An 11744-nucleotide genomic window follows, 5' to 3' on the forward strand; every position below is an offset into this window, starting at 1 on the left:
GAGGTAGGATCATTCTTCCTGGTTGCAAATATAAATACTGACATTACATACTCAATGGAAACACTGAACACACTTCGGAACCTTCGATCAGAAACTGTCTCGTCTAACCCAAATCGATGCCTCATCAAATCATCAGTATAAATTCTAGCTTGAGATACACGTGCATGACTCGAGTTTAAATACAACACTCTCAGTGACCTTAAACTTCTACTGCAGTGGGTTGAATCAGGGTCACACAGAGGGATTCTGGGTAGTCTTAAACAAATCTACTTTGAAATAAAAGTATCCTTCTCACAGACATGGTTATGGGCTTAAAAAAAACAATACACCTGTACCATGTCAGATAGAGTTGAAATGTGTTCAATTTTGAGTTTGCATCCCAATATTACACTATATATACACCACAGAAGACTGAATTATAACAAAATCATTTGACATAGAAACACCAGATTTTCCACATATTTTTTTTAAATTATGTTTATTAATGATAAAATTATGAAAAATATGAATAACATTCCACCCATGAGGCCACTAGGTCATTAGACTGCTGGAAAGGGCTACTGAATGAATTAGGCAAAAGTCAGAGTTAAGAGGATCTGAAGTTAGAGGATTTGAGGTGTGCATAGTGCCATGGTGTCCACAGCCAAACATCTCCAGCGATATCTTGTGTGGCTCAGGCATGATCTTGCTGTAAGCCAGCAGCATAGGGCTCTCATACTGGAAGTAATCTGTTCCCACAAACACCCTGATTCCGTCGGGGCCCACACACGGCAGCGTCCACCTTGGGGGAAGGGCAGCCTGGACTCCCTGACCAGCTCAATGGCAAACATCTGGTTCCCTGCATTGGAAAGGTATGAAGATCTTATCATGTGACAAGGGTTGTATTCATTAGGCACCAAATGGACTGAAACAGAGGGTAAGAATACTTGTTTTGGTTTTCTGTTTTTATTCAAACGATTTTGCTACGGCGAGCACTAATAAATACGACCCAGGCATGGGGATCAGGTCATGTGGCAAGGAAGTGATGATTGTTGTGTTTATATGTTCATGCTTTTTTCGGTATACATTTATCTGAGATTGATGCGTCATTCTGTCGGCACACGTCTCGTCAAATAAATCATCAACATTTAAATATTTTATTTCGACGGGCAAGGAGGTACGGTAAGGCGGGCCAGGACCCCTAAGCCCCCCCCCCCCCCCCCCCCCCGCATAACGCCGACCCTGGTTCAATTAATGAAAAACAGTGTGCTGTACTAATTAGGGAACCTTTTATGAAATTTGAATGAAAGAATCTACAATCTCAAACAGAATCAAGACTAGTGTCATTAACATTTTACGCTAATGCCCACTATAGAACACTATAGAACACTATAGAACACCCTATAGAACACTATAACATCCTAATGGACTGATGTGTAAGAGCTGTGGTGCTTTTGACGAAAGGTTATAATGGACTGAATGGAATGGACTGGAATCAGAATGTCTGTCGAGGTGTTCTAGAATGTGTAGCCTACTGAAGCATTCCCCCATCCCCATTAATGCTAGCATGCAGTGTATTGATATATAGTGGTCTCTTGGTTGGGTTTCTATAGGGACTTGTAATGCTGATGGATGAATCCAGCCCTGGGTAGATTGTAGATGGGCTTCCACTAAATATGGCTTGAGTCCCAAGTAGCACTCTTTTCCCTATGTATGGCACTACGTTTGACCAGTTCCGTGATGTACTAAATAGGTAATAGGGTGCCATTTGTAACAACGGACCATTACATTAGCATCTATGACATACATCTACTCTACTGGGATACATCAACTCAGTGTCACAGCACTCATGCTCTGTTAGTTAATAACATGGACACGCTAAAAGCTACTGCAAATTAAATTCATTAAAAGTATCAAATGTTAGTGCAATGTCCTGGGCCTTTGATAAGAGGAAGGAACAAATATTCTGTCCTTGGTTCTTTTGACTGGAGGAAGGAACGCATACAGTAACTTTTATTATCTGCATTTACAAGCCTTTCCACACTAGTCTGACAATCTCTGAGTATAATGAGCTGGCCCCGAGCAGGCCTATCCACGATATCATTCAACGTTGACAAAATGCGGAAAATCAGACCGGAACTACTTGAGACTGTAATCATCAACAACAACAACAAAAAATCTAACTGAAAGAAGCTCTTTCAGTGTTGTATTCTTAGCACTGATCAACTCTTCGGTGTTCCAGGAAAACTCGGACATTTTGTTTAGAATACATTCGGTAAAGAGGTCAATGGAACACAGACCATGAGGGACAGAACAATGACGCTGTCATTAGCTTACATTTAAAAAAAGAAAGTGAATTTTCGTCAAATTACGTCATGTTTTGTGTTCTAACATTGTGGTTACTAAAATCCGATTTTGATATATTTGTCTGTTTTCGCTGCATAACATTTAGAAAGAGTCCTTTTATGGCTTATAAACACGTTAACTGCCATTTTGTTTAATAAGGTAGCATAGCTAGCCGTCTATACTGCAAGTCGGTGGTGGTACTTGAGTCTTCTTTTAAGTGTAATGCAGTTGATTGCTAACGATGACATCAACATGTATTGGAGTTGAAATCCATACAATAATTATACTTCAATTTATTACACTACCCTCTACGCATGCCTGGAAATGTATGAAAAAAAACAGTCAGCATCGCACCCCTGATGACGTGCAAAATGGAATGTTCTCCACAGATAAAGGCAGCGTCCAGCGGGCCTTCGATCTCCAGCGCAACTTTCAGGGGTATGGGGGAATCCCACCACCAGGAGGTTAAGCTGCCCACCAGACTCATACAGAAACAGCTGCTCTTCCTGTTGTCACAACATACATCAGTGAAGAAACATTACAAGTGGGTGCTACACATTGGTTGTGTAAGAGGCGAGTTTCCCACCTTACTATGTAAAAGCACTTACTATAGGTGGAAATATAATATAATATTAATATAAATCCAATTATTGTTATTAGAAGAAGCCCATCGAGGGACAAACACTGGAAATCAGCTCCAGCTAATGTGTGATGGAGCCCATGGCCCTTTCCTCCCTCCCTGTCTCTCACCTTGATTAAGTGCAAGTGGCCACCGTAAAAGGCTGCTGTCACATCTCTCTGCAGTTCCTTGAAGGTAATAATCACCTGTAATAATCACCTGTAATAAGCGGAGGGCAGTTTTGGAAAGATTTAAGATTGGAGTATATATTTTATTTTGTCTTTATTTAACCAGATATGTCAAAACATTTGTCTTTTACAATAAAATGCTACAGTGCAGGTTAATACAACCATATGAATACACACACAGGTACACAACCAAAGGTCAAACACAATATGAATACTCACAGGTACACACACACACACAGAGTCAAAACAAAGCCATACACACCTCTGAAGGCAAAGGATTTCTCTGGACCATCTTCTGTCATGGTGTCCAGGGGGGGCGTAGCTGCAACGCTCCCTCTCCATGTGGTCGCTCAAACGGCCTGGGTGGCATCATGATCAAATTAGAAACTTCACCAGACGCACATACAAAAAAAAAGGTAGACTCAGCGATGCGAGACTTTTCTCTTACACAGTCACACAAATCAAATTGTATTTGTCACATACACGTGTTTAGCAGATGTTATTGCGGGTGTAGCGGAATACTATCTGCGCATGTGCACGTGTTCGCTTCGCGCTGCTACAGTACAACGTGGTAGCTACGGGACAAAAAAAACAGCAAAGAAGTTTAGATTCGCGCTTCAAAGCTCTTAGTTGTTGAAGAGATTCACCCACTACTGCTATTTATTTCTGAGTCTACCTTTAATAACAACCGTACAAAATGTCTGGTTAACTTTAAGATGTCAGCTGTGTTTGAAATCTCTGTTCAGCTGCCCCCCCTCTGGACTCACTGAAGTTGGCGTCTTTGGGGGGGGGGTACTTCCCCGTCACGGTCCCGGACCAAGGGTGGAACTTGGTGAACTGGTGTCCATGGAAACAGCAGTAGTGATCCGACCAGCGAAGTGCTGAGGTGGGGAGGTGGGGAGGTCTTTACCTTCTTAGTGGAGGTGTCAAAGTGGAACACGTCATGCCCTGGGGAGGAAGCAGGGATGGATTCAGGTATCAATAATATATAATAGCATTATATATACACGCTTTTATCCAAAGCCGTTTACAGTCATGTGTGGATAAATGTTTCACTTATAAATGTTTTACTTATGAGTGGTCCCAGAAATCAAATTCACTATGCTGGCATTGCAAGTGACTTACCAACTGAGCTACAGAGAACAGGTATTTACATGTATTAATTGAAAATGCTACATTGTGCACATTATTTGATTTATAGAGATATGGGACATTTATTAGCTTACCCTTGAAGAATATGACAGAGTCTCGGAGACAATCTCCCTTGGGACAGTCCACAGCAGCGTCCAGGTGGTCAGGGATACCAGGGAACACCTCAGAGATGTCCTTGGGGAAGCCCTCCACCAGGACATGGCTACGCTCGTGGTAGCTGAACACCTTGTTGTCCTAGAGTGGAGAGTGGAGAGGAATCTTTATGACCTATCAGAGGGTAAGGTTGCGCTACTACCATATTGTTTAGTACCTTGTTGTCCTAGAGTGGAGAGAGGAGGAGATGCAGGAGAGGAGAGTGGAGCTACTACCATATTGTTTAGTACCTTGTTGTTCTAGAGTGGAGAGAGGAGGAGATGCAGGAGAGGAGAGTGGAGCTACTACCATATTGTTTAGTACCTTGTTGTCCTAGAGTGGAGAGAGGAGGAGATGCAGGAGAGGAGAGTGGAGCTACTACCATATTGTTTAGTACCTTGTTGTCCTAGAGTGGAGAGAGGAGGAGATGCAGGAGAGGAGAGTGGAGCTACTACCATATTGTTTAGTACCTTGTTGTCCTAGAGTGGAGAGAGGAGGAGATGCAGGAGAGGAGAGTGGAGCTACTACCATATTGTTTAGTACCTTGTTGTCCTAGAGTAGAGAGAGGAGGCGATGCAGGAGAGGAGAGTGGAGCTACTACCATATTGTTTAGACCAATCCAGTCTTTTTAATATCTGGGTATAGATGGTGTTTCTGGACAGGATCAATGTTCAGGTTTGTGGAGGAACTGATTACATGTAATCAGTTACATGTCAAATCAAATTTTATTTGTCATATACACATGTTCAGCAGATGTTTTTGCGGGTGTAGCAAAATGCTTGTGAATGTATTTTAGGTTGGGTGAACAGAAGGACTTCCTGTATGTTAGCACAATCACACCATGAGTTGTTAATCATGAAACATACACCCCCGCCCTTCTTCCCGGAGAGATGTTATCTGATTACAACAACACAAATATGTAAATGTAATCAGTTACGTTACCAGCAAATATTACAGATACTTTTGAAAAACTAGATGATTACTTCAAGGATTACTTTTAAATTCAGAAAGGATGTTTGCCAAAAAATTATTACAACTTTCTGTTTTTAATTCAGAATTGAAAAAAAAGGTGCAAGTTTAAGTTTGTTCCAGATGAGTGAGTCTGACCACCAATCAGTGACCACTATAATGACACACCAAATGATGACTACCAATCAGAGACCACTACGATGACACATCAAATGCGTTTGATGGATCGTTTGTCTTCTTCTAAATGCCTATTACTGAAAGTAAACCAAAAGTAACTGAAAGTAATCTAATTATGTTACTGAGTTTGGATGATCCAAAAGTTACGTTACTGATTACAATGTTGTACAGGTAACTAGCAACTGTAACAAATTAGAATTTAGAAAGTAACCTACCCCCAACCCTGCCAATGTTTCAGTAGATATCCCTAGGAGTTAAAAATCTATTTTTTGATTTAAAAGACGTTGAAAAGATGTCGTTCGACACATTTTGCTCACTGGAATGGTAAAAACAGGAAGTGAAATGTTAATACCAGGAAGAAGTAGGTGTGCAGATGGTCTTCATCATTAGGCTGGTGGAGACAAAAAGCGGCGTCGATGTGACCCAGGTGATGATGCTCGTCCAGCTCCTTGTAGGAACCGTTGATCAGCTGAGAGGGACCGTGGAAGCCGGCCCACATGTGGTCACCTGGCAGAACCAAATCCACACAGTCTGTCAACTCAGATTAATAAAGATCGTACACTAGGCAACAACTTTCTATCACTGTTTTCTAGAGAGGCCTGGGATGCATCTAAACATACTGATCAATAATAGTTGTCACGTTGGCATAAAGGAGACAGATGCAGGAATGCGTAACACACACATATATATATATATATATATACTATATATATATACTGCTCAAAAAAATAAAGGGAACACTTAAACAACACATCCTAGATCTGAATGAAAGAAATAATCTTATTAAATACTTTTTTCTTTACATAGTTGAATGTGCTGACAACAAAATCACACAAAAATAATCAATGGAAATCCAATTTATCAACCCATGGAGGTCTGGATTTGGAGTCACACTCAAAATTAAAGTGGAAAACAACACTACAGGCTGATCCAACTTTGATGTAATGTCCTTAAAACAAGTCAAAATGAGGCTCAGTAGTGTGTGTGGCCTCCACATGCCTGTATGACCTCCCTACAATGCCTGGGCATGCTCCTGATGAGGTGGCGGATGGTCTCCTGAGGGATCTCCTCCCAGACCTGGACTAAAGCATCCGCCAACCCCTGGACAGTCTGTGGTGCAACGTGGCGTTGGTGGATGGAGCGAGACATGATGTCCCAGATGTGCTCAATTGGATTCAGGTCTGGGGAACGGGCAGGCCAGTCCATAGCATCAATGCCTTCCTCTTGCAGGAACTGCTGACACACTCCAGCCACATGAGGTCTAGCATTGTCTTGCATTAGGAGGAACCCAGGGCCAACCGCACCAGCATATGGTCTCACAAGGGGTCTGAGGATCTCATCTCGGTACGTAATGGCAGTCAGGCTACCTCTGGCGAGCACATGGAGGGCTGTGCGGCCCCCCAAAGAAATGCCACCACACACCATGACTGACCCACCGCCAAACCGGTCATGCTGGAGGATGTTGCAGGCAGCAGAACGTTCTCCACGGTGTCTCCAGACTCTGTCACGTCTGTCACGTGCTCAGTGTGAACCTGCTTTCATCTGTGAAGAGCACAGGGCGCCAGTGGCGAATTTACCAATCTTGGTGTTCTCTGGCAAATGCCAAACGTCCTGCACGGTGTTAGGCTGTAAGCACAACCCCCAGCTGTGGACGTCGGGCCCTCATACCACCCTCATGGTGTCTGTTTCTGACCATTTGAGCAGGCACATGCACATTTGTGGCCTGCTGGAGGTCATTTAGCAGGGCTCTGGCAGTGCTTCTCCTGCTCCTCCTTGCACAAAGGCGGAGGTAGCGGTCCTGCTGCTGGGTTGTTACCCTCCTACGGCCTACTCCACGTCTCCTGATGTACTGGCCTGTCTCCTGGTAGCGCCTCCATGCTCTGGACACTACGCTGACAGACACAGTAAACCTTCTTGCCACAGCTCGCATTGATGTGCCATCCTGGATGAGCTGCACTACCTGAGCCACTTGTGTGGGTTGTAGACTCCGTCTCATGCTACCACTAGAGTGAAAGCACCGCCAGCATTCAAAAATGACCAAAACATCAGCCAGGAAGCATAGGAACTGAGAAGTGATCTGTGGTCCCCACCTGCAGAACCACTCCTTTATTGGGGGTGTCTTGCTAATTGCCTATAAATTCCACCTGTTGTCTATTCCATTTGCACAACAGCATGTGAAATTTATTGTCAATCAGTGTTGCTTCCTAAGTGGACAGTTTGATTTCACAGAAGTGTGATTGACTTAGAGTTACGTTGTGTTGTTTAAGTGTTCCCTTTATTTTTTTGAGCAGTGTATATTTTAATTAAGCCCAAATTACAGCGTGCCGTGTAAAAGGCACGGGGACGAAGACCAAACAAACACGTAACAAAACACAGGGTAGAAACCCCCAAAAAAGAGTGAGGAGTACCTCGAATAAATAACACACGTGCACAATGATTAACATACAGGACGAGACCCGTAATCACCTGGCAATACACAAGGGCACAAAAGCCAAAAAAACACAGCACAGGTACTCACACACACCAACGGACATTGTAACAATAATGGAACAGCCCAATGGAAACCAAAGGGCACACTTATACAAGTACTAATCCGTGGGGAATAGGGGACAGGTGAGCGTAATGAAAGTTCCGGAGGGATCTGTGACCATAGTTGTAGTAATACTGATTAATAATAGATAATAGTCGAATTATGAGTCATCAATACTGAGAGACAGATGGGGTTCATGGCTGTTGTGAATATGAAGGTGATTGCATTGGTTGAGATAATTGATTGATTTTTATTTGAAAGTTTAAAAAAATTCAGTACATATACACACACACACACACAATACATACATGTCAAGGATATCACAATAATCCCGTTTCCATCCACAGTTTTTATGCAAGTAAAGTCATATCATATAAAACATAAAAATCACAACAGCTGTGATGGAAACAGGAAGTTTCAGTACAATTTTATAAATGCCGACAGATCGTTTATTCATTTGACACGGTGGGATCTTTTTGTGTCTGTAAAATTAATTATGCGAGAAATGGCGGCGGAAACGCCTTTATGCACAAATATTGATATCACATCATGTCAATAATGTTTGTACCATGTTTTGTGCTGCTGCCATGTTGTTGCCATGTTGTGTTGCTGCCATGTTGTTGCCATGTTGTGTTGCTACCATGTTGTTGTCATGTTGTGTTGCTACCATGTTGTTGTCATGTTGTGTTTCTACCATGTTGTTGTCATGTGTTGCTACCATGTTGTGTTGCTACCATGTTGTGTTTCTACCATGCTGTGTTGTCATGTGTTGCTATCATGTTGTGTTGCTACCATGTTGTGTTGCTACCATGTTGTGTTTCTACCATGCTGTGTTGTCATGTGTTTCTACCATGTTGTGTTCCTACCATGTTGTGATGCTACCATGTTGTGTTTCTACCATGCTGTGTTGTCATCGGTTGCTACCATGTTGTGTTGCTACCATGTTGTGTTTCTACCATGTTGTTGCCATGTTGTGTTGCTACCATGTTGTTGTCATGTTGTGTTGCTATCATGTTGTTGTCATGTGTTGCTGTTTTGCTATGTTGTTGTTTTAGGTCACTCTTTATGTTGTGTTGAGTTGTCTGTCTTGTCGTGATGTGTGTTTTGTCCTATATTTTTATTTTATTTATTTTTAATCGCAGCCCCCGTCCCCGCAGGAGGCCTTTTTCCTTTTGGTAGAGCGTCATTGTAAATAAGAATTTGTCCTTAACTGACTTGTCTAATTAAATTATGTGACAACATGGTGTGTGGTCCTCGAACTACGACTTGGGAAACCACACAGTTAATTAGGCTACTGACAAAATAAATTATAGAACTTCACAGGGTCATGAAAGTGCACGGTAAACTTTATGCTCTTTTCCAATAAATATAAAAGGGTCTAATTATCCACAATAATCTCATCGTTTAGACTAGCCTAACAGCACTGTATCTGCTAGCTGTTGCCTAGAGTGCACGTGCCAAGACCAGGAACATTTGCTATTTAACTTAACAGTTTTTGTGACAAATCTAAATCGTTAGAGTTGAAAATGAGATGGAAACACATTGAACTTTCGATTTTTATTCGGTACATAAAAACATAAGCGAAAAAGTACATTTTGTGTGCACTACATCATCACGCACTGATTTTAAATCTGCTACAAATCCGTTTGGTGGAAACGCACGACTGCTGGGAAAATACTTATATTTTATTTTTTGCGGACTTTTTGAATATTCACATGAAAATCTGTCACCAATTGGATGGAAACCTTGCTACTTATTTAAATTGTGGTGCGTAATGCAATGTTTCAGTTAGTTACCCTTGAAGAAGTAGGTGATTCTCTTGGCGTCCGGGGTGATCACATCAAACTCAATCTCTTCACAACGGTCCATCTGGGCTCCATGGTGATCTGGTCCAGGTAGAGTTGCAAAAGGAGGGTGTATTACTGGACACATTCAAAGTGTCACACCCTGATCTGTTTCATCTGTCTTTGTGACTGTCTCCACCCTCGCCCATCTTCCCCATTATCCCCTGTGTATTTTTTTTACCTGTGTTGTTTGTTTATCTGTTGCCAGTTTGTCTTGTTTGTCATGACAACCAGCGTTTTTGTTCTCAGCTCCTGCTTTTCCCCAGTCTCTTCTTTATCTCGCCCTCCTGGTTTTGACCCTTGCCTTGCCTGTCCTGACTCTGAGCCCGCCTGCCTGACCACCCTGCCTGAGCCTGCCTGCCGACCTGTACCTTTGCTCCACCTCTGGATTGCTGACCTCTGCCTACCCTGACCCTGAGCCTGCCTGCCATCCAGTACCATTGCCCCACCTCTGGGTTACTGACCCCTGCCTGCCTTAACCTGTCTATTGCCTGCCCCTGTTGGAATATTAAACTATTGTAAATTTGACGAGTCTGCATCTGTGTCTTACCTCGATTCCTGATCCAAAGGGTGGGTATATTACTGGAAACTTTCAAAAGTTGACCAGTAAACTACCAGAATTTTGGTAACTTTTCAGTTTATTTGGAATTATATAAAATTACATAGTGGCCTTTTTGGGTACTTCAGATTAATAAGCATAATTGTATTTTTTTCACACTAAAAATCTGGTGTTTCTATGTCAAACAGTTTTGTTATATTTCAGTCTTCTGCGATGTATATAAAGTGTAATATTGGGATGCAAACTCAACATTTGATAAATATCTATATCTGACATGGTACAGGTGTCATCTTTCTTCTTTAAGCCCATAACCATGTGTGTGAGGTATATCATTTTGTTTCAAAGTAGATTTGTTTGAGACTACCCAGAATCCCTCTGTGTGACCCTGATTTAGCTCACTGCAGTAAGAGGTTAATTGAAAACAATGCCATTGTTGATTGGATGCTTTTTTTCATTAATTAGGCTATCTACTAAAAACTCATGGACAATATGGACACATATAAAAAAAAGGAATAAAATGTATATGAATAAATATTTCAAAAGTTATTCAAGTATAAATTACCATTAGCTTTGCAACTCTAGGTCCAACTAATGTTGTTCCATCGGATTGGAAAAAACTCATACGCCTAAACGGTATGGAATAAATTGACTTGGTAGTTTGTGTGACTAGATAGTTTGTGTGTATGCATTGATATGTAGGCTACGTGTGCCTTTTTAAAAATGTATGTAATTCTGTCCTTGAGCTGTTCTTCTCTAATGATGTTCTGTATTATGTCATTCTGTATTATGTGTCATGTTGTGTTGTAGACCCCAGGAAGAGTAGCTGCTGCTTTAGAAACAGATAATGGGGATCCTAATAAAATACCTAATATTGCATCATTGTGAGAAAATGAATTAAAAACTTTACTATGTTATTGCAATCATGGGAATCTGTGTTCATCTGGCTCTCACAACGTGCTGTTTTAACTCCCCCCCCCCCCCCCCCCCCCCCGTTATGTGCCTCTGCTGTTCTCACAGTGTGCTGTTTTAACTCCCCCCCCCCCATTATGTGCCTCTGCTGTGTGGAGATGGACGGTGCAATATGGCCGTAGTGGGCCTTTTATGTTTTAACATACATACATACATACATACATACATACATTACATACATTACATACATTACTTACATACATTACATACATTACATACATTACATATATACATACAAATCTTCTCAATTGATAATCCCTTATCTCAGATTCAGGTCACT

The 11744-nt window shown here is 41.8% G+C and overlaps 1 pseudogene; it reads right to left on the reverse strand.

Annotated features, from left to right (window-relative positions):
• Positions 1 to 1196: 1196 nt before the first annotated feature.
• Positions 1197 to 10086, reverse strand: LOC115161427 (hemopexin-like; annotated as a pseudogene).
• Between the last annotated feature and the right edge of the window lie 1658 nt (positions 10087 to 11744).

This window comes from Salmo trutta, chromosome 24, assembly GCF_901001165.1.
Source record: "Salmo trutta chromosome 24, fSalTru1.1, whole genome shotgun sequence".
Taxonomy (NCBI): domain Eukaryota; kingdom Metazoa; phylum Chordata; class Actinopteri; order Salmoniformes; family Salmonidae; genus Salmo; species Salmo trutta.